This window comes from Bidens hawaiensis, unplaced genomic scaffold (genome assembly GCF_021521415.1).
Source record: "Bidens hawaiensis isolate Kalapana, Puna unplaced genomic scaffold, B.hawaiensis_p1.1 tig00046147_1, whole genome shotgun sequence".
Classification (NCBI taxonomy): domain Eukaryota; kingdom Viridiplantae; phylum Streptophyta; class Magnoliopsida; order Asterales; family Asteraceae; genus Bidens; species Bidens hawaiensis.
The window spans coordinates 59,021-84,641 of record NW_027505970.1 but is presented as its reverse complement, the minus strand read 5'-3'; the positions used below and the strand labels follow the sequence as shown (position 1 = coordinate 84,641).

General features: G+C 34.7%; 2 pseudogenes across 1 annotated transcript; both read left to right on the top strand.

Moving 5' to 3' along the window:
- Positions 1 to 9,937: 9,937 nt before the first annotated feature.
- LOC143616185 (G-type lectin S-receptor-like serine/threonine-protein kinase SD2-5) lies at positions 9,938 to 15,137 on the top strand (annotated as a pseudogene). Its single transcript, XR_013150614.1, has 2 exons — positions 9,938 to 10,855; positions 11,263 to 15,137. The product of XR_013150614.1 is annotated as a G-type lectin S-receptor-like serine/threonine-protein kinase SD2-5 (transcript).
- A 5,105-nt stretch (positions 15,138 to 20,242) lies between these two features.
- Positions 20,243 to 25,385, top strand: LOC143616188 (G-type lectin S-receptor-like serine/threonine-protein kinase SD2-5; annotated as a pseudogene).
- The last annotated feature ends 236 nt before the right edge of the window (positions 25,386 to 25,621 follow it).

Here is a 25,621-nt window from a genome sequence, read left to right as displayed (position 1 = left end):
TTTAATTTTTTAATTAGTTTAAACTACAAACACAAACTATTAGAAAATTAATTAAATGTGTGGTTGATATTGAATCTTAAAGTTCTTTCAACTCAACTAGTTCTCAAATTATCCCTCCCATATATATTTATATCAAGATTATAATAAGAAGTGGAGTGTGTCTAAAAACTGTAGAAAGTGTGTATTCACAAGTTTAAATGTTACACAAGTTTAAATTAATCATGAGAGAGAATACATATTTTTTATAATTACACAAGTTTAAATGTTAGTTACACATGTGTAAAAAGTCGACTCGGTGTGTAAAAAAATTACTTACACTTACATAATACATACGTGTAAAAAAATTCAAAAAAAAAAACAAGTTGTTACCTTGAGTTCTTTTGAGTTCTTAAAACTCAAAGTAAACTAATTGCTCACAGCTTTCACACTACAAGAAATTGGGGTGTTTACCCACACATAATTTACTTACACATTTAAATGTGTGGGTAAATACCTACACATGTTTGTATATGTGTGAATAGTGGTTGATGATATCTTTTCAAAATTACAAACACTTAAAATATGTTGGTAATTATTTGTAGCTACACTTGACGTTAGTGGGAAAACTTTCCCCCAAAATTGACGTTCAACTAAATATAGAATTACCCACACAAGTGGAAAATTTGTGTTATGTGTAGGTAAACTATCTACCCATGTGTTAAAAACTAACATATGTGTAGGTATCTAATTATGTTTGTGTGATAGACTAAGTTAATAAATTTTATTTTATTTATTAAAAATGACATGGCAAAATGAATACCTACACATATTTAAAAATGTATAATACGTGTAGATATTTGTTATACATCAATTAAGTAAATAAATATATTTTTTTGTTTGAAACGACGTGGAAAAATTAATACCTACACATATCTAAAATTGTACAATATGTGTAGATATTGAATTCAAATTAATTAGATAATAAACCTTTATTTAAAAAAAGGATGGCATAGCAAAATAAATAGTTACACAAATTTAAAAGTGTACGATATGTGCGGATATTGGATACAAATTAATTAGGTAAACAAATATTTATTTAAAAAATTATGTGACAAATTAAAATTTTAACATGTTTTTAAATGTACAATGTTTGTGGATATCGGATACACGCAGTCACACGCTACAAGAAAAGTTACCATTACGGGCTAAATTATAATGTGTATTACTGCTTAGACCATGTGTAGTCGTAAAGCTCCACATCCAGGGGTTATGTGTCACGTGACGCCCAGTCAGAGTTATGGTTTTGTACAAAAAACAAGTGTAGTCATAAAGCCTCCATAACTTGGAGGGGGGCGGTGTTTCAAGAGTTATACACTTGTTTTTTGTTGACATTATCCGCGTTGTATATAAAACGCACAAAAAAAAATTCAACATAACGCAGGGGGAGCGGTGTACCCCCCGCGTTTTCACAAAACGTTGGCCAACAACGTGACCACTACACCTGGTCTTATTTATGTTCATAATTGGTTAACTAGGACTAAGGATGGTTAAATTGGTCATTGATGATCATTTAAGGTCACGACAAGAAAAGTTACCATTACGGGCTAAGTTATATGGGTATTACTGCTGAGTTATGGTCATAATTGGTTAACTAAGACTAATGATGATCAAATTGATAATTGATGATCATCTAAGGTCACTAATCGTGAAGAGGTTCGAGTTATGGTCTATTAGGGCCAATAATGGCCATTAAGAGATGTATTACATGCTATTGGATACTCTCACTTAAGGAAAAAGGCCATTAGGAACTAACTAAATTGCTAAGGTCATGATTGCTCAATCACAGTTAGGCAAAAATTTAGAGTTATTGTTGGTTAGTTAGGTAAAACATGGCCAACCGAGTCATTGTTGGCCAGGTAGGGTTATTGGTGGTCAACTGGTTTGAGCTAACCATGATCAACTGCAGACATCTAACTATAATTATAATTGTTTTTTAAGTGATTTCGATTATTTTCGCTCTTAATTTTTTCATTGGTTCTTTAATCAAAGACTCATTTTTAATTTTAAAATTATTTTGTGACTTTTTCTTCCAAAATTTAATATTACTTTTTATTAAGCTTGATTTTTACCCTGCTATTTAAACTAAAACCCTAAATCCTTAATCAAAAACCAATCCCTTTCCATTCCATCACCGCTTCCAATTTACATCGTTATTTTCCGTCGACCTCGCCGTTCCCAATTAGTGTTTCCATTTCCGGCCTGCCTTCGCCATTACCCAACTTCCTTTTCCATCCTCTTTCGAGCTTCATATCTTACGGTAAAGGATTATCGCTTTAACATTCTCACTTAAGGTCGTTTCTGATTTGGTAGATTTAATATGTCATTTTCTAGTTTCAGTTGACTTATTGATAATATATTTATTGAGTAAGTGATTGTAAATTTATTCTTTTGAATTGGTTGATCGAATGCATTAGACACTTGAAAAAATTATGCACATTTATATAATTTTGTCTTCCGTAGCTATGGTCTGCAAAGAATGTTTGATTTGAAAGAATTATAATTTTTATATACCATTGAAATGTTAATTTATTTTTATGATACTTTGTTTTCTTGTTACATTATCTAATGTTATACTATTATGATCCATTATTGTCCGCTAAAAATTAACGAACGAACATGAACAAGGTTTCTTCAGGTTCGGTTCAATTCGTGTACAGCCCTAGTTAGTGATAAGTGTTAAATGATTACTTTTGTTATGCTTTCTAATTTGCTAAGATAGTGTTGATATTTTGATTTGCTATATTTAATACATATTTTTTAGCTATTTGTTATGCTTTCGGATATGTATATGCATTTATTAAGGATAATATGTATTTGCTTTAAGGATTTTATGGAGTGTAATTTGGTGATTTTATTTTATTTTATATTGTTCATTGTTTAATACATATATATTAACATGTTTATCAGCATCAACATTCCTTTTGTCATCATCATCAGTGCGGGCATATTTGATCAATCCTAGGGAGACTTCATCACTATGAACATGTTCAATGGCTTTCATTTGATATTGTTTGTATACACATTTTATGAATCCAAGGAAGAAATAAATTAGTGAGGGTATGACAAGGACAAAACATGGCATTGGTTGCGGAAAGGGAGCTCGAAAGGTAATGAAAGCATCTAAGAAGATATTTGGTGTGTAAACGGCTCCCGTTTACTACGAAAGTATGCAATTTAAACTGATTGGTTTTGTATTTTGCAGTGAAGATGTTCTCGTTATGGCATTTTCACTTGCTCTTGGTTAGTCAATAGACAACATGCCCACCTTATCAAAATTTTAACCTCCATGCTGTGATCCATTGAAGGTACTTTTGATTCTTTATAACCATATCATTTACTTGACCTACACGTATATCATTCCTCTTGAAATATTGTGAATTTGTAATATCTACTTACATCCCTTTTAACTTGGTTGTCAGGCTATGTAGGAACTGTTTACAGAAGGCTGAATACATGGGCTACATATGCACCGAGGACACAAAAGGAGCTAAGTGGTTGATTGATTGTATAGCGTGCCTAGTTGGTTAACAACACCAGTACTTCAACTTGAACATCCAGTTATCTAGCTTAAATATACTAAGTTTGTTGTTTTTAAGTAGTGTTTAATTATTGACACTTTTCTTTTATGGTTTAAACGATCATGTTTGAATAATTTCAATTAAGAATAGTAATTTTGGTTGTACATGTTTTGCATCTCTTATTTTGTATTTGTTTGTATGTATTTTAAGACTATTACCTATATATATATTGTAGTCAATGTCCACACATAAACATGTTTTTACCAACACAATTATTTTTATTTTCTACATAATTTGAAATCTACGCCTACACATTGATCATCTTTACTCACACATAATATTACTTTTACCCACACATAAATTTATAACACGTGCCACAACACTTTGAATGTAAATGCCACGTCAACACCCACGTCATCTTCCACTTCATCGGCCATGTCACCTGCCACGTCAGCTAAAATCAAACAAATAGTTATACTTTTAACAACACATATCTATTAGTTTTACCTACACATGTATGTATAGGTACATTAGGCTAATTACCTACACATAACTTATGTGTTGGTAATAATCTATCTCAACAGTCCTTAGGCAACACATCACGACACTTAATTTATGTGTAGGTAAAGGAAACTACCAACACATTATAGGCTTTTATCCACACATACCATGTGCGGTTAAAGACCCAAATTTCTTGTAGTGTCAAGGTACTATCATGCAATATTTAAAATGACAATATCTGTTAATTAATTTCAAATATTTCAACAAGATTTAAATAAACAAATACAACAATTCATAATTAAACAAGTAAAACAAATCGAAAATATAATTCTTGTATCTTCTTCTCTAGTATGCAACCTTAAGTTTCTTCAAAGAAATATTAATAATCATATCTTACGGTGACCCGCATATGCGTTAAAAATACAATAATTTTGTCAACACTAGGATGAGTGAGTAAAACACAAGATAAGTGAATATATAATAAGTATAGAGAATATGCAAACTGTATCTCAATTGAGATAAACAATTTAACCAAATGAGCAAGTAAATAAGTTTCCGGTAAGAACGATGCCAGATGAATTGGACGATGGCTACTACGGCGGTCGTATGATCATAGTATCATACTATTATGAGATTATGACGGACCTCTCCAAAATGTATTCAAATAAAGCATATAAGCATATAACACATTAGACATAACTTGTTAAACACACATGACTAACAGTTGCAAGTTGAGTATTAAATAATAATAAAATATTTTGAAACGCATATGTCCCCAAAGCAGTAATAGTGAGTAAATAGGGGGAGTGTGATACTCACCATATCAAATAAGCTAAACGGGAATGAATACAACAAGAAAGCGATAAATCATGCTCTTCGGGAATACCGACGAGAAATCCTAAGTAATAAATAATTGCGGAGTAAATACAGATTTAATAAAGAATCTAAAACTAAATAGGGGTTTGATGAGCGGGTGTAATCTTACAAAAGCTATTTATTACTTTAATTTATTATTAATTTTATTATTTTAGATCATTACTATTTTTTTTATCAAGTTTATAATAAATAGTATATTTTTAGTTATATATTTATAAAATACTTAATTAAATAAATATTTATGAGTTTTGATAAAATATATAAAGCGATTTGAGATTGAACAGATATTCGTGAAATAATAAGTTATTTTAAGTTGGTTTTATATTAGTAACAATAAAAGTAGATCTCTTAACTTATAAATCGTAAAGTTGTTTTAAATAGGAATATTGGATTTTAATAATCCTTATTAAATTGTATTGGCCGATAATAATCCATATTCGTTTTATCGTCACTGGCGGTCCCAAATTCAAAAATGTTGGCCCCCAATGGTCCAATGTTAAAATTGACTTAACGGCGTTATAGTTTTTTCAGAATTTCGAACCAATGTTTTTGGGCTTTTGATCGTTAAGAGGATACAAGTCGATTGATGTAAAACTTAGCTCGAAACAATGATCCAAACGAATTTATTTTTGGTTAATTGTAAGTTCAAACACCCGAATTGAAGCAATGTTTCGTCATTTTGAAACACTATTTCAAACTAAATTTTACACCAATCGACTCGAATCCTCCTAACGATCAAAAGACCTAAAAAATTGGTTTGAAATTCAGAAAAAACTATAACGCCGTTAAGTCAAATTTAACGAGGACCATTGGGGGCCAACTTTTTTGAATTTGCAACCGCCAGTGGCGATAAAACGAATAAGGATTATTATCGGCCAATACCATTTAATAGAGATTATTAAAAACCAATATTCCTTTTAAATAATATTAAATATCTGTTTATAAATATAAAATTGTTTAGAAAGTATTTTACCAATAATTATTTGTACAAAACATATTTAAATTATCCATTTTTAAATTATAAAAACCTCGTTAACATCTTTATTATTAAAAACCTTTACCGATTTAAATAACTATAATATATATATACACTTATATATATATGGTTTTACTCAAGGTTCGGAAAAGAGATCGGTAAAAATGTCGGTATAATAGATCACAGGTTAGTTATTATATTTATAATACTTAATAATATAATTTAAATAGTTAAAAGAGTTAATGATTAAATGGTAATTAACAACAACAAAACTAAAAACTCGGACTGGGGCCACAAAGTCTTTAACACACTTACCCCTAGGGGTTCAGTTGATTATAACATGAATCTGGTACGATAAAATCAAACAGGTTTGCGAACCAGAAAGTATTGTGAACCCTAGATCATCAATCATCAAATCTGTTAATTTTTTGGTATAATTAACCTTAGGGTTAATGTTGCATCATGAACGGCGAACAAAACTGTAATGTTAATAATGTGTAGGTTAATATCATGATCAGTTGGCCTATAAACGAACCGGACGTTCGGTGAACTGTTCGTGAACCTTTCGGCGGGAAGTTCGTTTATGTTCGTTTATTTAATAAACGAACGAACATGAACACAAAATTTGTGTTCGTTTAATTAAATGAACGAACATGAATACATGTTCCGTTCGTTCATTTATGTTCATAAACATTCGTTTATTTTCGTTTATGTATTAATAGAAAATAATTAAATATTAATTGGATATGTCACCTGCTTAAAGGTTTTTTATTTGTTAATTTGTGTTCATTTATGTGTTTTCAGATTTAAGTTTGTTTATGTTTGTTTGTGTTCATTCACATTGGTTCATATATGTTTATTTATGTTCGTCTATCTTTGTTTAGTTGTAACATCCTAAATATTCTATTAATGAATAAGAAAGTTGCGTTTAATCGACGTGCGTTTAATAATATTAACTAACGTCTAAAAAGAAATGATCATGGACTTGGATTTAATTAAGATAGATTAAGGGTAATGGGCCTTAAGGGGTATAAATACCACCTTAAATCACCCTTAAACCCTAAACCCTCATTCCTTCCATCTTATTCTCTAAATACACTCAAAACACACACCTACACACCTATATACGGCCACCGAGAGCGAAGTTGTGATTCAAGCCGAGCTAACAACGTGATTTTGATAGACCATTACTACGCGAGCTATATACAAGATCGTTAACCCGTAAGCAAGCTAACCTAGAGCAAACGAGCTCGTAAAGGTATGTTCCGATCTTAAAGTTTACGTTTTTATTAATGATTAACCTCGAAACTTAGAACGAGAATAGATCGGGTGTAAATAAAACGTAAAGTTGTGGACTTGATGCTAAAAACGAACTTAATGGACCTGCAAATCAGTGCGGCTCGTCTAAAATGGACCCTAGGCCTAGTATTAAACGTTAGACCTTAAAGTTTCATGCTTTATGTTACGAACGGGTCAAGTTTGGGCCGCAATCGGATTAGGGAATGGATGGGGTTAAGGCCGAGCCATAAACGAGCGAACTAAGGGTGGTAACGCACGTTTTTGATTGATAAAACGGACCCCGGCAGCAGCAGCTTGTTACAGCGAACTTGCTATATAAGTTCGCCGCTAGCCAAGTTCGCCAGATAAGGTTGCTGGTTATAACTTCGCCTAGTGCCAACTTCGCCTAGCTTATGTTCGCTCAAGGTGTTAACTTCACCCAGTAGGTTCGCTACTGATGAACTTCGCTGAGGCTATAAGTTCGCCTAGCTGATAAGTTCGCTGAATGATTAACTTCGCTGGTTAAGTTCGCCAAAAGTTAAGTTCGCTGAAAAATGAATTAAAATCCTAGTGAAAAATGTGTTAATCCTAGTGAATTAAAAGTTAAGTTCGCTTAACCCCAGCCAGGGGCTCTGCCCCTTGGACCCCGCTAGGGGCTACCGCCCCTAGAACCCCGCTGCCAGGGGCGCTGCACTCGGACCCCCGTTCGTTGTGGGTTATATAAATATAGAAATACAACATGAGTGGTAGTGGTTAATTGATGCATGTAAATATTATACAGTTAGCCGTGCACAGCTCAATAAGGGAATAACGATTAACGGAGAGCGTAACAGGATTCATGTGAGTTTCTAGCCCCATTTTCCTTGTTATGTTTTCGGGGCTGTGTGCATACTCGATGTGATTAGTTAATACACTTACCTTAAGTGGTAAGTGTATGCCTTATATGATTTATGTATGAATGAATGCTTGACGGTGCATGAACGATCTTCGGATATTGCATGTGTCGTTAAGGGATAGTATAAAGATTTGATGTATAGGTAATGTATGGACGTATGAAAGTTATAATTATGAATGTATAGAAATGCACGAAAGGTATAGATAGAATGAGGGAACCGATCCTAATAATGTCGGCGAATGTAGGGAACCGATCCTAATAATGTCAGCGAATGTAGGGAACCGACCCTAATAATGTCGGCGAATGTAGGGAACCGACCCTAATAACGTCGGCGAATGTAGGGAACCGACCCTAATAATATCGGCGAATGTAGGGGACCGACCCTAATAATATCAGCGAAGGATATAGGGCGTAATGCTCCTTAAAACGTAAGGTAAGTATATGAAAGAAAGAAAGTGCGAAAGTAAGTAAGTACATTATAAACGAAAGTATGAAAGTATGTGGTCATGAATGTATTGTATGTTATGTGATTAACTAGAACTCACTCAGCTACGCTGACTTTTAGTATGCACGCATGTGAGTAGGATGAGACAGCTCGCTTGAGGGGACACGTGGCGTTGAATAAGAGACTGGCATCGGAAGGCTCAAGACGTGTTATGTTTTAATTAGTTTTTGAAAGACAAGTTGTTTGTTTAAGACAAGTTTTGGATTGTTATGAAATGTTTTATGAAAGTTTTTATATTCCGTGAATGTTTTAATTAACTCTAATATTTAGAACTGCGTTTATGAGTAAATCCAACCCCAAAGTAGGGCTACCGGTAACGGGGCCTTACAAGTTATGTTTGTTTAGATTTTAAACAAACGAACATAAACGAACACAAATGTCCATTTTTAAATAAACGCACTTGAACATAAATATTTGTTCGATTAATTATAAAGTTAAATGAACGAACACGAATATGCCCTTGTCCTCGTTCATTCGATTCATTTATGGTCTTTCAATATTCACATTGATGAATACATCGGTCTTATTCTCTAGCCTCTACCGATTTTATTTGTGTTCGTTTGTGTTCGTGAACTATTAATTTTCTTAATGAACGAACACGAACGTAAAATCTCGTTTGGTAAGTGTTCGTGAACCGTTCGAGAACACAATATTTTCTTAACAAACGAACATGAACAAGGCCTTGTTCGTGTTCGGTCGGTTCGTTTACAGCCCTAATGATCAGTATAGGTTAATAGTATGTTTTGTGTAGGTTAATATGAATAATGTGTAGGTTATTATTATAATCGATATAGGTTAATAGTATGATCTGTGTAGATTAATATGAATAATAATGTGATTAATTAAATTGGAAATTTATATGGATAGTTTTAATTATTTTCCAAATATAGCAATTTGAATGTTTACCATTGTACCCTTGTAATTAATTAAAAGAAAAAATGAAAAAGAAAAATTTGGATAGGTTGAGATGATTTCTCGCACTTCTCGCAATAATCTTATTTCTCTCATGAACTTAACCATACACACACACACATCAATATGAGACCACTGACGAAAAAACTTGGATCCGACACTATAAGATTCACTCCCGGGTCGATATATCTGACAAGTTTCATTCGTTTAAAATATAATGGCACAAATAATATATATATATATACATATATATATATATATATATTCAGCACTTTAAATATGTGATGAAAGATTTTTGTCGGATTATTAATAATATCATGATAGGAGAGACTAAGTATTCGAACTAACGTGTTACTTTATAACGCCAATGCATGTGAGCACTCGCTCAAAGTTACGACAATATAGTGAGATAAAACTTGTTCAGTTTAAGAAACCAACTAGTTAGTCGATAAAATGTAGCATATTGCTTAAATTCTATGATTACTATTCTATTTTTTCTTTTTCGGAAAGTTTTTGAAAGGTTTTTGATTACTATTCTTAGGATAAGAAAGTTGTGTCTCCGACTAGTCGTGGGTCCAACACGGTGGCTTTAATGAGTGGACTATATTAGCATTGACTTTATAACAGATTGAATCATGCATTCTTCATCCTTCAGTGTTCATCCACTGCTCATGTTATCAATCATGAGGAGTAATTCTACTTTCTTCATTGCATTTTCTCTAATACTCATGTTATCACCCGGTCAGTTTTTTAAATTATATCCCACAGCAAATCATTCCACTACATGGACCAACAACGCATCGTATGGCCAACCTGTGCTCCGGAGAGAAACCAATATAGTTGTATTCACCTTTGGCTTCTTATGCGAAGGAGATTGTACCTTTAACGGTTTTGGCATATTCATTTCTCCAAACACGAAATCTCCCAGGCAATCTAAATGTGTTTGGTCACCCCTCCGAGAGTATGGATTACTCTCGAAGAATGCAACACTGAAACTTACTGCAGCTGGAGACTTGGTGCTAGTGGACGGTGACGAGGTAGATGGATTCCTATTTTGGAGCACAAGAACTGCGGGAAAAGCAGTTGCTGGCATGAACCTAACCGAAACCGGAAACCTTGTGTTGTTCAATGATCAAAACTCGGTAGTTTGGCAATCGTTTGATTACCCAACACTCTTTGTTACCTGGCCAAAAGTGTCAAAAACTGATATCTAATTGGGAGGTACCTACATATACTCTTGAAGTCACGAATAATGGTGTGTTTGGTTATAGTGAATCACAATTGAGATCGTCTGAAACCTATTTCAGTTTGTTGATCTATGGCAACGATACAAATATAGGAAGAAGATACATGAGGTTCTTGCACGCCCTGCTTGCGGTGCGCGCATATAAAGTATATATGTGTGAACCCTCGGGTGGGCAAAAGTAAAATTGCACTAATTTTGACGTTATTTTACCAATCTCGTGAAAATAACGTTAAAGGTGGCGGAAGGTTAATCAGGCATCATGTGGTGGCGTTGATAGCCGAAAGACAAGGGCACATGCACCAATCAGCCGGTGTCCCTGATGATTGAGTGCTATGTGCCTTATGTCCAAGGCTTGATGCAAAACTACTATCGAGCCGGGGGTCTCACCGGAAGCAGCCTCTCTATCCCTATGGGATAGAGGTAAGGCTGTCTACATCTTACCCTCCTCAGACCTTACCATAGCATTGCTATTGGTGGGATATACTGAGTACGATGATGATGATGATGATACATGAGGTTCTTGAAAGGGAGTTTGTCACTCTTCATAGATTCTTCCGAGCCAAGCGATCCTTATTATGTAATTGACATACCTGAAACATCATCAGCCCAGTATATGAAATTGATGCCAGATGGGTATTTGAAAGTGTTTGAATGGCAATCTGAAGAATGGAAAGTAATAATCGATCTTACTACAGTTCTTCAATCAAATTTTTATACAGCAAATATTTCTACTATATGGGATGCCAGTTACTCACATGTCCGACCCATGCTCCTTAGAAATGCCAATTATGGAGCTCAGTTTGCCTGTGGCTTTCTATGTGAAGGAAAGTGTACCGATCGCAAGTCTTCCCGCTACATCTTTTCAGTATTCATTAAAGAGACCACTAGACCGGAGGAATATAAAGTCGTTTGGTCAGCCAACAGAGACCATCCCGTTGGGCATGATGCAATACTGAATTTCAATTTTGCAGGAGACTTGATCCTGATGGATGGAGATGGAAGCATAGTTTGGATCACAAACACTGCAGGAAAATCTGTTATTGGCACGAACCTAAGTGATACTGGAAACCTGGTGTTGTTCAATGACCAGAACTTTGTAGTTTGGCAATCTTTTGATCACCCAACAGACTCTTTGTTACCAGGGCAACAATTTTTTCAAGGTCAAAAACTGAAATCTGGTGTTTCTTCAGACAATTCCTCACAAGGTATGTTTTCTTTTCAAGTCACAGATGAAGGTGTGGTTGCTTATGTTGAATCAAACCCACCTCAAGCCTATTCCACTATGTCGGTCAATTCATATAGTAATGATAAACATAAAGGAAGGAGATACATTAGGTTCTTGAATGGGAGTTTGCCATTATTCATTTGTTCTTCTAAGCCAAATGATCCTGATTGCATCCCTGAAGCATCATCAACTCAATTTATGAAACTGATGCCAGATGGGCATTTGCAAGTGTTTGAATGGAAGTTAGATCAGTGGGCAATGGTAGCCGATCTTCTTAATATAGAAAAGTGTGAATATCCTTTAACTTGCGGAAAAAATTCAATTTGCTCGATGAAGCAACAATGTAGTTGTCCTGGGGTAGCACATTTTAGACCAGTGAACGATCGCGAACCGAACTTAGGATGCCTTGAAGTTACTCCTCTCACATGTAGTTCTACACAAGATCCGCATTTTATCATACTTGAAAATGTCACCTACTTCACCTCTACTTCTGACATGAATGGGGTGATATTAGAGACGTGCAAACTAGCATGTCTAAACAATTGTTCATGCAAAGCAGCTATTTTTCGGTATTATCCAGGCATGTCAAGTGGAAAATGTTTTTTACCTTCAGAGCTATTTACAATGAAGTCTGTTGACCCAAATACTATAAAAGCATTAGCATTCATAAAAGTCCAAAATGCACGATCACATCGAGTTGCAAAAATTGTAGGCTCCACAGTTGGAAGCTTCGTGCTTTTGCTTGTGGGCATAGGGTTTACAGTGTACATAGTCCACAAACGAAAAAGGGATGCTGAAACGGATGAAGAGTATTTAGATCAAGTGCCAGGAATGTCGACTCGGTTTCCTTATGAAGAGTTAAGAATCGCCACCGAGAATTTTAGTAAAAAACTTGGTAAAGGAGGATTTGGATCAGTTTTTGAAGGGACTCTCGGAGATGGTACCAAGATTGCAGTAAAATGCCTTAAAGGCCTTTCACACGTTAAGAAATCATTCTTAGCTGAGGTTCAATCTATTGGCAGCATTCACCATGTGAATCTGGTAAAACTTAGAGGATTTTGTGCATGGAAATCACAACGACTTCTTGTGTATGACTTCATGAGTAATGGGTCATTAGATCGCTGGATCTACCATGGAGTTCGGGAGCGGATACTCAAATGGGAATGGAGAAAGAAAATTATTCTTGATATAGCCAAAGGTTTAGCATATCTTCATGAAGAATGCAGGCAAAAAATTGTGCATCTTGATATTAAACCACAAAACATACTTCTTGACATCAATTTGAATGCCAAAGTATCTGACTTTGGTCTATCTAAGCTCATTGACAAAACTGAAACTGGAGTGAAGACTACCATAAAAGGAACGCCTGGCTATATTGCTCCAGAATGGCGGAGATCAACTTTCACTATCACTGAAAAGGTGGATGTGTACAGCTTTGGGATCGTTCTCTTAGAGATCTTATGTGGCAGAAAAAATTTTGATAGATCTCAACCAGAAGAAAATTGGCACTTGCTCTTTGTCTTTGAGAGATGCTGGGATCAAAGAACATTGTTAGATATGGTTGACACTTATAGTGTAGATATGCAAGTACACAGAACTAAAGTGGTGGAGATGATGAAACTGGCCGCATGGTGCTTACAAACAAATTTTTAAAGAAGGCCTTCAATGTCATCGGTGGTTAAGGTGCTAGAAGGTGGAATGAATGTTGAATCAAACTTGGATTACAACTTCACAGATCCAAGAATTCAAGAAATAGCAGTTGAAGATGAGAAAGATTTCACACAATTGTCGCCATCTCTTCTCTCCGGGCCAAGATAAGTAGCCATGAATTTCTTGTGGGCGATTTCTATGTAGTTTGTTTAATGTTTTTTTTCTGTTCCTATAGCAGCTGAACTAATGTTGGTAATAAATAATTTTTATATAGTCGTTGATGGTACCCACTTCTTGTTCCCTGATACAGTCATGGTATAAGTTGCCCAGGTTTGATATTGTTTCTTATGTATGCTCCATGTAATCATTTGGTTATAATTATATATTGATGTTCAAATTAGTGGTTGTTATGGGTTGTGTTTTAATTTATTGTACATTGTTTTGTGGATTGCTGTGGTTTGTGGGAAGACTAGACGTGGTCAGCTCGCTCCGGTTCTTTTGTATGATGCTGAAGTTTTGTAAGTCTATATGTCTTGGTATTTCAGCCTCTTGATTCCAATCAACCGAGTCATCAGAAGTTTTGACTACCTTTGTCTATATGTGAGCAGCTATCAGCATTTGGTTCGCGAAATTTTTTCGAAAAACTTGGAACTTGAGGATCATCTCAATATTCTCATTCTTGGGTGTTGAATTACAGCAAGGGGTAAAATGGTCATTTCTATCAACCCATTCTTACCGTGGTTGTTCCTAGCATCAGTATGTGTCAAATTACTCGTTTGACTCATTCCCATCTGGAAGAAGACCAACACAACTAGTGAGTTGACTCCTGACACGGGACATTTCTCATCTGGTTGATAATCATCCAACCTCGACATTAAACCTAAAAACATACTCTTAGATGACTATTTTAACGCCAAAGTATCTGATTTCGGGTTGTCTAAGCTCATAGATAGAAATCAAACCCAAGTGATGACTACAATGAGAGGAACCCCTGGGTATTTGGCTCCAGAATGGTTGAGCTCAGTTATCACTAAAAAGGTGGACGTGTATAGCTTTGGAATAGTTATGTTTGAGATCTTGTGCCAGAAGAAAGTTGACACTTACTCCGTGCTTTCCAAAAATGTTGGGAGCAACAAACATTGTTAGACACGGTTAAAGATATGCAAATAAATGGTATAGAGGTTGTGGAGATGATGAAGATGGCTTCATGGTGTTTACAGACGGATTATACCCGAAGGCCTTCAATGTTATCGGTGGTTAAGGTGTTAGAAGGAGGAATGGACATTGAATCCAACCTGGATTATAACTTCACGGGTCCAAGACCTCAAAGAAACAACAGCCAGGAAAAAGACAACACCATTGTTGGCTTCTGTTCTATCTGGGCCAAGGTGAGTAAGCGGGTTTAAAGGTTCCTGTTAAACATTCTATGCTTCTGCATTTTGTTTCAAGCTAAAGTTGGTCTTCATTGACTTTTTTCGATCTAAATTGAATTTATGTTTTGTTATATTAATTTTGTTGTGAGTATCAACTAAATAGTTGTAATAACTTTAAATTATTATGGTTTTAGCTGCTTATGCTTGTACTATATTAAATATATACCATGTCATTGTTCTGCATTCTGTTTCTACATGTCTTAAACGGGGCATTTGCAGCCGAAGATGGGCCATTTTTCACTTGGATATTAACTATGTGTGCAGACTTAAAACAAAAGTTACTAATAATAAAAAAGGTACACATAGCCATGGTCCAATTTGGTTCATATTACATAAGAATATTCAAGAAAAATAACCGAAATCGGACTCTTAGCAAACAGGGAACTACAGACGAATTAGGTTCGGACTCCAGCACGGGGACACGTCATAGTGGTCCCAGTCTCTCAACGGGTGGGTTGGCTGGGAGATTTTGGACTAGTGAAATAGTAAATGATGGACCATTTAAAATAACTGTTTTTGGCCCACATTTTAAAGATTAGTGATTTGTTAATTGTAAACAAATATTGTTCCAACACTCTTTTAAGCTAACTTACTTCGTAGTTGATGAACTTCTATAATAATAATAATAATAATAATAATAAAAGAAATAACACAATAATCCTTAACATACAAAAATATCTATATTCATGAAATTGATCAATGAAAGCGCATCCCAACATCTCAGAATCATCAATACATACCCAATTAATCATCGATTCACAGAAAAAACATATTAGGATCGTTAATCAATCAATTTTTTTACGAAACCTGTTTTGAGCGTTTTACGATTTTCTTGAGCGTTTTGCAATTTTCTTGAGCGTTTTTGTATTTTTGGCTTGAGCGCTTTGTATTTTGGCTTTGAGCATTTTGTTTTTGCCTTGAGCGTGATTCGCGTACGTTAGGGTACACTAAGGATTATTGTATTTTAACTCACCAATAATAATAATAATAATAATAATAATAATAATATACTGAAGCTACATGTTATGCATGAAAACTCTATCAATTATTTATGTATATAACGACCATATATAAAAGTTGCATATTATAAGTAAGGGGTGGGTTATTGTACAATAATGGTTTATCATACATTACATACAAGACTTTCCAGAGTGTTGGATTACAAAACACGTGGTGACAATTTCGTAAATAACCCGAATTAGTTCATGATCAAATTCATCAATTACATATCCATTCTGATCCAAATTCTAAAGTCCTCGCTCTATCTCATCCAATTTCCAAACCCCAATCATAGCTTAAAGTATGATATCTCTAAAATCAAAAACCAAAATTATCGTTGAACATCAAGAATATTCAAAATTGATAAAAAAAATGATGATTTAATCAATCTAATTGGTGTGTCGAAGGATTTAGATTCATCAATCGATTATGAAATTGCAGAAATTTTACACTCCATTGAGCTCTGATTAGGGTTCAAAATATTACGTTTAAATGTTCTGAACAAAACTGAAGACACTGTCTACATTTAAACGTTCTAACCAAAACAAACACCTTTAAACGTTTAAGTTTAGAAGTTCAGAACAAAAAGTTTATAAGTTTAGAATAAAAAGTTTATGAACAAAAGGTTTAGAAGTTCATGCTTAAATCTTATACATTCAAGGTTAAACTAAAACGTACATGCGTATAACATAAAACGTTCCAAGCTTAATCTTAATACATTCAAGGTTAAAACCCACAACTCAAAACTCAAAGTTGAACGATTGAAGTTTCAAATTGATGATTAATTGGAACGCTCTAACCAAAACAAACACCTTTAGACATTCAAGTTTAGAAGTTCATAATAAAAAGTTTAGAAGTTTATAACAAAAAGTTTAAAAGTTCATGCTTAAATTTTATACATTCAAGGTTAAACTAAAACGTACAGGCTTAGAACCTAAAACGCTCAAGCTTAATCTTAATATATTCAAGGTCAACCACCAATCAAGACTCAAAATTGAACGATTGAAGCTTCAAATTGATGATTAATTGGATCATTTTCAAGGTTAATTGATCAATTGGGCTCATCAATTTCAATTTTATTAAAAGATAAACAAACCTGTGAACAACAACAGGCGCAGATGTTGATGATTGTGGATGGTGTTTCGACGGTGGATGGTGGACGAAATTGTTGTACGACGACGGATTGATGAATGGTGACGGTGAAGGTGGACGGAATCGATGGAAGCGGTGGATCAAGGTTGATAAAATTTACAATATTGCCACCGCGTGTTTTTTGAAGTCGATGATGTAGGAACTTGCGTGCATAATGTACGATCAGGGATTATTGTATTGTATCCTTTATCTTATAAGTAATACTTGGTCGGTAAGATAAAATACAACACACTACTTAAATTTAATGGTTACTATTTTTTGTTACAATTAGGATGATTTATCATGGATGATGGATAAGCTGTAAACTAGTCGAAAATATAATTTTTGAAGACATGTTACGTATCTTTTATGTAAGAATCACTACAAATAAAATGTCATTTAGCGGCACACATTTTGTATGACATTTAACTTTTGTGCCACTATTTTAGGTTTTAATGACATTTTGAGTATGCCACATTTGCTAACACATACTTTTAGTGGCATTTATCAGTTTCGCCGCTAAAATATAAGTTTAATTGGCACTTTTTGTATGCCATAATTGGTTGGTACACACTTTTAGTGGCATTTAACATTTGTGCAACTAAAATCTAAGTACTTAATGAAACTTTATGTATGCCATATTTTCCTGGCAACATTTATAGTAGCATTTATCATTTGTGTAATGTACCTTTTGGGTTTTAATGTCATTTTGTATGTGCTATATATACTTGATACACATTTTTCATTTCGATTGGGTTATTGGTTCATTTCCAAATTCCCGATCGTTTATTTTTTTTTCTTTTTCCTTTTTCTCGAATTATTCTACGGTGTTTTAGCCACAACAAGGACTACGGTGCACACACCAATTTTAAACTAAGGTTTGACTGGATTATTATCTTTTTTTCTTATTTTTTGATCTATGGATTACGTCTATTGATCTACGGATCCAAGAGACTGCTGCTTGACTACGGTCATGACCTTGCTTTCTTTTATATTTTTGAAGAGGTATGTACCCGCCTCAACAACGAGCGAGGCGGGTCAACCCACAAGATATGGACAAGAGGCTTGAAATCAAGACATTATGAAGGCACAAAGCCAAAACCTACGCGCATGGCGCATATCACATATGCTCATGCATCACATGCTCAGGCATCACATGCTCAGGCACCACAGATGCTCAGGCATCACATATGCTCATGCATCACATGCTCAGGCATCATATGCTCAGGCACCACAGATGCTCAGGCATCACATATGCTCACGCATCACATACGCTCACGCATCACATATGCTCACGCATATCACATATGCGCGTGGCGCATCCGCGCGTGGCGCATATCACATGCTCGTGCATATCACATCTGCGCATGAAACATCTGCGCGTGAGAATAAAGAGAAGACCTCGCGCATCCTCAGGATAGGCGCGTATCACACATGCACATAATCAACCTCGTCCTTATCCAAATCAGGATTAGGGCAACCTTGATTGTGCACGTCAGATAACCTTCCAGAAGGTATCTTTTTAAGGAATAAGAATATGCTGATGTTGACAGCTGCCAATGAAAGGTGGACAACTCAGCAAAACCCATGTGCTACCACGTGATTATAACAAATGAAAAAGCATCAGGTGTCCCAAAGGACACGTGGCGCAAACCAATTGGAGGAGGCCAACAAGGCCCTAATTAGGTCTGAGCCCAATCATGGGAAACCCTAGCACTATAAATATCACATCAACTCCACAAGGAGGGATCATCCAATATCATCTGATAAAATCCAATTACACACAATTACAGAGTATTCAGCTATTAAGCAATACACTCCAAATTCCTTACTCTCACATATTATTATCTTCTCCCACAAATACTTATTCTCACACCGGAGGGTTACCCCAAAGAGGACCCCTCTGTCCCTTTCTGAGGGGTAAGTTTACGGTGCTGTTCATTTTGTAGGTGGAAGAACCCAGATCCATCAGATCCAAGAGAAACCATCGGTGGAATAGCATAATCACACCCGAGGAAAGTAGATCGTCTACCAGTGAGTCGATCCACGTTTCTTCAATTTTCCTTTTAGATCTTCGGATCTAATGTCTTGTTCTATGGATCCAAGGGACCGCCGCTTGTTAGCCTCAACATGCTAACAAACAACTATGGTCACCTGTTGTCTCCTCGCCTCTATCCGATTGTGTTTATCATTACGGGAACCAAAAACCAATGAGCTGCAACATTGTAATTCCTACAAAATTTGTGATATTTTTATTAAAGATCCATGTCTCTACAGGACAATAAAATGGACGGCAACATCAAGCACAATATGGATTTGTCGGTAAAAGTTTGGATTTTCAAGTCGATCGAAGCATGTTTATCTTAACTATTATTAGTTTTTATCTTTTTTTTAACTTTCCGGTCTTAGAACGGGATCATTAGGTTACTTACGGTTTTGTTATGATTTCTATACATTGTAATTCAATCCGGCCTTCAATAATATTCAAGCCAATATTTTATTTAACAGATGTTAAGATCAATAACTAGTTGAATCTTCGGGTTTTTGTGAAGATAATAGAAACTATTTGTTACATGTTAAGAAGCCTTAACTAAACATAATTTATCAATTAAAATAATATCAGTTTTCACTTTTCTTTAATCACCACATTTAACCTTAGGTCAAAGGGTGTGGTTCAGTGAAGAACCTTCACGGGCCGGGTCATGTGGCACGCATTTTCCTCAATGACCTCATTTGAACACCACCCCCTTATCCGCGTTTCAGTAGTGAAATGAGGATAATGACCATCGTTAGACGTCTCATTTCAGGGGGAGGGGGTAAGAACCGATCACCTTTTTTTTGTTTTCTATATTTTCTTTTTAATTTTTTATCTTATTAAATAATGGAATGATGGAGAATGATCCATAGCCTTAGTTGAAGGGTGAGTTTGAATGATGAAAAAAAAGATGACGTGACGCAAATGTGATGAATGAGGGAGGATGACTCAAATAAGCCATGGTTTTTAGCCTTATTTTATTTTAATTAGTTGAATTTCAATATATTTTGGGAAATATATAATATCATCATTTATAATGAAAACTAACATTCATCACTGATGCACAATCAACCATTATTATGATTTTCGAAGTTGTGGCTCCCTATCTTCAACTAGTGGTTGGAATCCAGTCCAACAAGATGGCTTTACTGAGCCAACTAGAGTGTTGACTGTTAACTTAATTTATTGAAGGTAGTTCGAACAATGCATTCTTCATAGTGTTCATCAATCATGAGGATTTCTAGTTTCTTCTTTGCCTTTTTTCTACTCATCTTGTTATCTTCCTACTCACCCACTGCTCACTTAGATTTTCCCATTGCTGGATACTATCATATAGCAAATCTTTCCACTACTTGGACCCCCGGCGATCAATATATATATTTCATAATGAGCAGAACCAATACATCTTATTTCGGCTGTGGTTTCTTTTGTGTAAGTGGAAGTGATTGTACCTCTTACATCTTTGGCATATTCATTAATCCAGATCGTCTCTTTGACTTACACATTGAATTTGATACACCCGTTTGGTTAGCCAACCGTGACCATCCAGTGAGGAAGAATGCGATACTCAATTTCACTGCAACTGGAGACTTGGTTCTACAAGATGTTGATGGAAACATAGTCTGGACAACCAATACTGCTGGAAAATCAGTTGTTGGCATGAACATACTGATGCCGGAAATCTGGTGTTATTTGATCATCAGAACTCGGTAGTTTGGCAATCTTTTGATCACCCAACTGACTCTTTGTTACCAGGCCAAAAGCTGTATGAAGGTCAAAAACTGATATCTAGTATTTCCTCAACCAATTTGTCAGAAGGTATGTATTCTCTTCAAGTCACAGATAAAGGTCTGTTTGGTTATATTGAATCAAACCCACCTCAAGCCTATTACAGTAAGTTGGGTTATGGCAAGGGCACAAATAAAGAAAGAAGATACATTATGTTCTTGAATGGGAGTTTGTCACTAACTACTACAAAAAATAGGTCTTTTACAACGGGTTTTAAACACAATTTAAACGGTTGAATGACCGCTTTAAATGTATGCGCTTTAAAAGGTTAAGACTGTTTTAAAAAGTATAGGTGAACCATTTTAAAAGGTCTATCAAAAAATGAAAGAAAAGCCATATAGAACGGTTCAATTTTAACAAAAACAACATTACAATATTATCAAATACGACGACTCAGTTGTTATTATATACAGCGGTCTAATATTATCAAATACAACCTTCTTAATATTAACAAATACAACAATTTTTTATATATGAAACATAGATATGGCACCTACAATTAAGATATAAAATGGTTTATAATTTTTTTTCTTCGTCTATTAAATACCAAAACAAAATATTTAATCCAATATACATAAAGCAACAACAAAAATTTAATCATATAATGTTTCTACATCAGTAAAACCATTCATAAACAAAACTTTAAAACCATATAATGTTTCTACATAGTTTATGGTTCAACATTGCAATCACATACAAGAGCCTTTGGTGAGTGACTATGAAAACCCATAAGAACTGATAAATGCTTAACAAAAAAAGATACTCCCATCCTTGAATGAGTGTGAAATACCAACCATGAGTACCTAAAATAAAAGTTTAAAAGATGTTAATATTTTTAGCATTAATACTTAAAAAACAAACATATTAAAACCTGTAAGTTACACTTTGAATAACACACTTGAAGTGGAGCTCATTATGTACCTATATTTATAAAAAAATAGAAACGTGAAAGTAGTTTATTACAACTATAATCAACTTAAAAGTAAACAAACAGTTACTTCCTCATGATTCTTTGTGTGTGGCGTCACAAGGTAACTTGTATATTTTTCGTGTATAGAATCCGCATGGATTTTCACATATCATCCTAACAAAAGTAGGATAAACCTGTTCAAGTCCTAAAACCGTATCGAGGAAGGAGTCGTAGAATGATCAAAGATCACAAGTACTTACTGACTGCAAACACGTGAACAATGTTAGTAAACATACGTCAACAATGTCGAAAGTTTTTTACCAAGTCCTTTCGATTTTTCACAATTGTATCTTTTGCGTCATCGCTAGGTATCTTCCACGATGCCTACATGTTTAAAAGCAATATATAAACATAAATGGTAACACATATAATATTTAAAATTAAAAAACGAAAATACAATACCTTATACATCATTATACTGGTTTTTTTTCTATGTCCGTAGCTAGTTTATAATAAAGAATCTGTTTTCTAAACTCTAGATAAACCATGACTTCAAAAGCCCTGCACTTTTTCCAATCGCAAAAACATTACTAATTTACTGTGAATCTAAATCAATAATTATGTGCCCCAAATTGAGATGCAAGTTAACAGATCAACATATAAACACCAATTATATGACAACGAACTACGAAAAACACAATATTTGAGTAACATAGTAGAGGCACAACCATACATGTAACTGATGCTTTTTTTAAGTTTCAAAATACATGAAACCTCACCAATATGTCTCAGATTATAATATTACCTAACAGCAACATATACGAATTTAATGGTAATTGTTATTTTGATCTTAACCATTGCACCATGTATTATTAAATCGATCAGTACTGTGTGTTTGCTTTGAAAAATTAGCCTCATTTAAAAGCCGAAGAACCCCAATGAATCGATTTCATAAACTATTGATAGTTATCAATTGGAAACACAATTAAAGCTATGACAATAATGGATGAATCAATATACAAAGATAAACATTTGAATACCCAGAGAGAACAGAGGGAACGATTGCAAATCTGCAGGAAGTTAATGATAATGGGAAAAAACCCTCAAAAGAGGTAAAAGTAATGGTTGTGAGTTCTATTTTTATGCAGAAAACCTATTTTTTGGCGGTGAAAATTTAATTTTTTGGAATACAACCGCCTAAACTAAATTAAGGTGTAACAAAAAAATGCAGTTGTATTTTGGCCAAATAAAACGATTCAAACATAAACCATTTTAAATAAGCATACCAAATAAAACGATCCAACTTAAACCGTTTTAATTAAGCATATTAAAACAAACTTACCATACAAGTAATTTTAAAATAACAACAAATATAGCGGTCCAACTTAAAGCGTTTTAAATGAATTTACTCAAATAAAATGGTGTCATTAAATAATTCTTAAAACCGTTTTATATAACCATTTTTAAAATTTAAAACGTTGTATCTTCTCTTCTAAAAAATGACCGCTTTAAATGGTATACTTTATTTTTAAGATTATGACCTTTTACACCTGTTCATAACCTTTTAAAACACCTTATTATAAAACCGTTTTTAATGAGTAAATTACACCGTTATTAATGATGTTTCATTCATTCTTCAGAGCCAAGTCATCCTGATGATGTGATCTTCACTGAGTTATCAGCTGACTACATAAAACTTAAGCCAGATGGGCATTTAAAAGCGTTTAAGTGGAGAAGAGAGGTAACAGATGTTACCGAAATTTTGGTTTATGGATATTGTACTTATCCTTTGGTTTGCGGAAGAAATTCCATTTGCTCGACTAATCAACAATGCAGTTGTCCCGGAACAGGTTATTTTAGACCAGTGAATGAGCGCCAACCCAACCGGGGTTGCTATGAGGTTAATCCACTCACATGTAATTCTACACAACATCAACATTTTATCACACTCAACAACGTCAGCTACTTCACAGCCTACACCTCAACTGCCCCTGATTTGAATAGGGTGAATATGGACACTTGCAAACAAGCATGTCTAAACAATTGCTCATGTAAAGCAGCTTTTTTTTTTGCTATTATTCAAATGTTTCAAATGGAGTATGTTTTTTATCTTCAGAGCTTTTTACAATGAAGACTACGGATAATAATTATAAATATTTAGCTTTCCTAAAAGTCCAAAACGTGAGATCACATCAAGTTGCAAGAGTTGTAGGCTTTACGATTGGAAGTTTTGTGCTTGTGCTTGTTGTGGGCATAGGGTTTATAGTGTACATAGTCCACAAACGGAATAGGGATACTGAAACGGAGGAAGAGTATTTAGAAGAAGTGCCAGGAATGCCGACACGGTTTCCTTATGAAGAGTTAAGAATTGCCACCGAAAATTTTAGTAAAAAGCTTGGTGAAGGAGGATTTGGATCAGTTTTTGAGGGGACTCTCGGAGATGGCACCAAGATTGCAGTAAAATGCCTTGAAGGCCTTTCACACGTTAAGAAATCATTCTTAGCTGAGGTTCAATCCAATGGCAGCATTCACCATGTGAATCTTGTAAGACTTCGAGGATTTTGTGCTTGGAAATCCCAACGACTTCTTGTGTATGACTTCATGAGTAACGGGTCATTAGATAAGTGGATCTACCATGGAGTTCGGGAGCACATACTCGAATGGGAATGTAGAAAGAATATTATTCTTGACATAGCCAAAGGTTTAGCATATCTCCATGAAGAATGTAGGCAAAAAATTGTGCATCTCGATATTAAGCCTCAAAACATACTTCTTGACATCAATTTCAATGCCAAAGTATCTGACTTTGGATTATCTTAGCTCATTGACAAAACTCAAACCGAAGAGATGACTACCATAAAAGAAACCCCAGGCTATATTGCTCCAGAATGGTGGAGCTCAATTATCACAGAAAAGGTGGATGTATACAGCTTTGGAATTGTTTTCCTAGAGATCTTATGTGGTAGAAAAAATTTCGATAGATCCCAACCAGAAGAAAGCTGGCACCTGCTCTTTGTCTTTCAGAAATGCTGGGAGCAAGAAACATTGTTAGATATGGTTGACACACATAGTGAAGATATGCACGCACATAGTACCGAAGTGGTTGAGATGATGAAAGTGGCTGCCTGGTGTTTACAGACAAATTTTAAAAGAAGGCCTTCAATGTCGGCGGTGGTTAAGGTGTTAGAAGGAGGAATGAATGTTGAATCAAACTTGGATTACAACTTCACAGATCCAAGAATTCAAGAAATAGCAGTTGGAGATGAGAAAGATTTCACACGATTGTCGTCATCTCTTCTCTCCGGGCCAAGATAAGTAGCCATGAATTTCTTGTGGGTGATTTCTATGTAGTTTGTTTAATGTTTTTATTTTCTGTTCCTATAGCAGCTGAAATAATGTTGGTAATAAATAATTTTTATATAGACGTTGATGGTACCCACTTCTTGTTCCCTGATACAGTCACGGTATAAGTTGACAAGCTTAATATTTTTTCTTATGTATGCTCCATGTAATCATTTGGTTGTTATTATATACTGATGTTCATATTAGTGGTTGTTATGGGTTGTGTTTTGATTTAATGTACATTGTTTTGTGGATTTCTGTGGTTTGTGGGAAGACTAGATGTGGTCAGCTCGCTCCGGTTCTTTTGTATGATGCTGAAGTTTTGTAAGTCTATCTGTCTTGGTATTTCAGCCTATCATAAC